Here is a 2,057-nt window from a genome sequence, read left to right on the forward strand (position 1 = left end):
ACAGTTCACTGGATGGGGCGCGATTAAGGAAATGGCAGAAGACTTGGCATTGGTTTCGCAGTGGGACAGGGAGAAGAGGGGTCTAAGAGGAAAACACTCAAAAGGAAAAATCCAGAGGAGGAAGTCTTGGTCACCAGAATCCTGAGATGCCAAGACTTTCAGCTTGGTGAGTATGAAGGTTCAATGTGGTTTATTATGGCCTGGCAAGGTGGCTCATGTCTGGAATCCCAGCACTTTGGGAGGTCAACGCAGGAGGATGGTTTGAGGCCAGGAGTTCAAGACCAGCCTGGGCAACATAGCAAGACTCTGCCTCTACAAACAAATACAATAATTAGCTGGGTGTGGCAACACGTGCCTGTAGTCCCAGCTACTTAGGAGGCTGAGGCAGGAGGATCGCTTGAGCCCAGGAGTTCGAGGTTGCAGTGAGCTATGATTGTGCCACTGCACTCCAGCCTAGGTGAAAGAGATAAAATCCTGTCTCTTAAAAAATGTGTTTTTTGCCAGGCGCGGTGGCTCACGCCTGTAATCCCAGCACTTTGGGAGGCCGAGGCGGGTGGATCACGAGGACAAGAGATCGAGACCATCCTGGTCAGCATGGTGAAACACCGTCTCTACTAAAAATACAAAAAATTAGCTGGGCATGGTGGTGCGTGCCTGTAATCCCAGCTACTCAGGAGGCTGAGGCAGGAGAATTGCCTGAACCCAGGAGGCGGAGGTTGTGGTGAGCCGAGATCGCGCCATTGCACTCCAGCCTGGGTAACAAGAGCGAAACTCCGTCTCAAAAAAAAAAAAAAATGTGTTTTTTGTTTTTTAAGACTGAGTCTCGCTGGGTCACCCAGACTGGAGTGCAGTGGCACCATCTTGGCTCACTGCAACCTCCACCTTCCAGTTCAAGTTGATTCTCCTACCTCAGCCTCCAGAGTAGCTGGGATTACAGGCACATGCCACCACGCCTCGCTAATTTTTGTATTTTTAGTAGAGATGGGGTTTCACCATGTTGGCCAGGCTGGTCTCGAGCTCCTGACCTCAAGTGATCCGCCCACCTCGGTCTCCCAAAATGCTGGGATTACAGGTGTAAGCCTCTGCGCCGGGCCTATCTCCAGTATTAATGGCATTGACACTTGATTGGTGCTTTATTCATGCTCTCTCTCTCTCTCTCTGTCTCTCTTTCTCTCTCTCTATATATATGTATACACACACATATACACATATATACATATAGATATACGTGTGTATATATGTGTATATATACACATACACATACATGTGTATATATATACACATGTATATATATACACACACATACATAGATAGATAGAGAGGGAAAGAGAGAGAGAGAGAGAGAGAGAGAGAGAGAGAGAGTCTCGCTCTGTTACCCAGGCTACAGCACAGTGGCACCATCAGAGCTCATTGCAACTTGGAACTCCTGAGCTCTAGCGATCCTCTCGTCTCAGCCTCCGAAGTAGCTGGGACCACAGGTGCACATCACCATGTCTGGTTGATTTTTTTTATTTTTGGTACAGACAAGTTCTCACTATGTTGCCCAGACTGGTTCCAAACTCCTGGCTTCAAGAGACCCTCCTGCTTTGGCCTCCCAAAGTATTGGCACTATAGGCCTGAGATAGGCGGCTCACTTGAGGTCAGGAGTTCGAGACCAGCCTGGCCAATATGGTGAAACCCCCGTCTCTACTAAAAATACAAAAATTAGCTGGGCGTGGTGGTGCAGCTACGAGGGAGGATGAGGCAGGGCGATCGCTTGAACCCGGGAGGCGGAGGCTGCAGTGAGCCAAGATCATGGGTGACAGAATGAGACTCGGTCTCAAAAAAAAAAAAAAAAATTATATGAGATCTAGTCCATAGCCTTCTCAGAATCTGCTTTTCTGTAAAATAAGTAAACAATCACACCTCCCCTACAGCGTTATGGAGATTAAGCTACGGTGCTTAGTAAACTCGGGTAGTTCAATGGTTCACACCACATCACCACCAGTACTGGGTAGAGGGTAGTCCTGGAACCCAGGCAAGCCAAACCAGGGCTCTCTCCTCTCAGCCAGATTTCT

Source organism: Aotus nancymaae, unplaced genomic scaffold (assembly GCF_030222135.1).
Source record: "Aotus nancymaae isolate 86718 unplaced genomic scaffold, 86718_ANA_hifiasm-v0.15.2.pri h1tg000012l, whole genome shotgun sequence".
NCBI lineage: Eukaryota > Metazoa > Chordata > Mammalia > Primates > Aotidae > Aotus > Aotus nancymaae.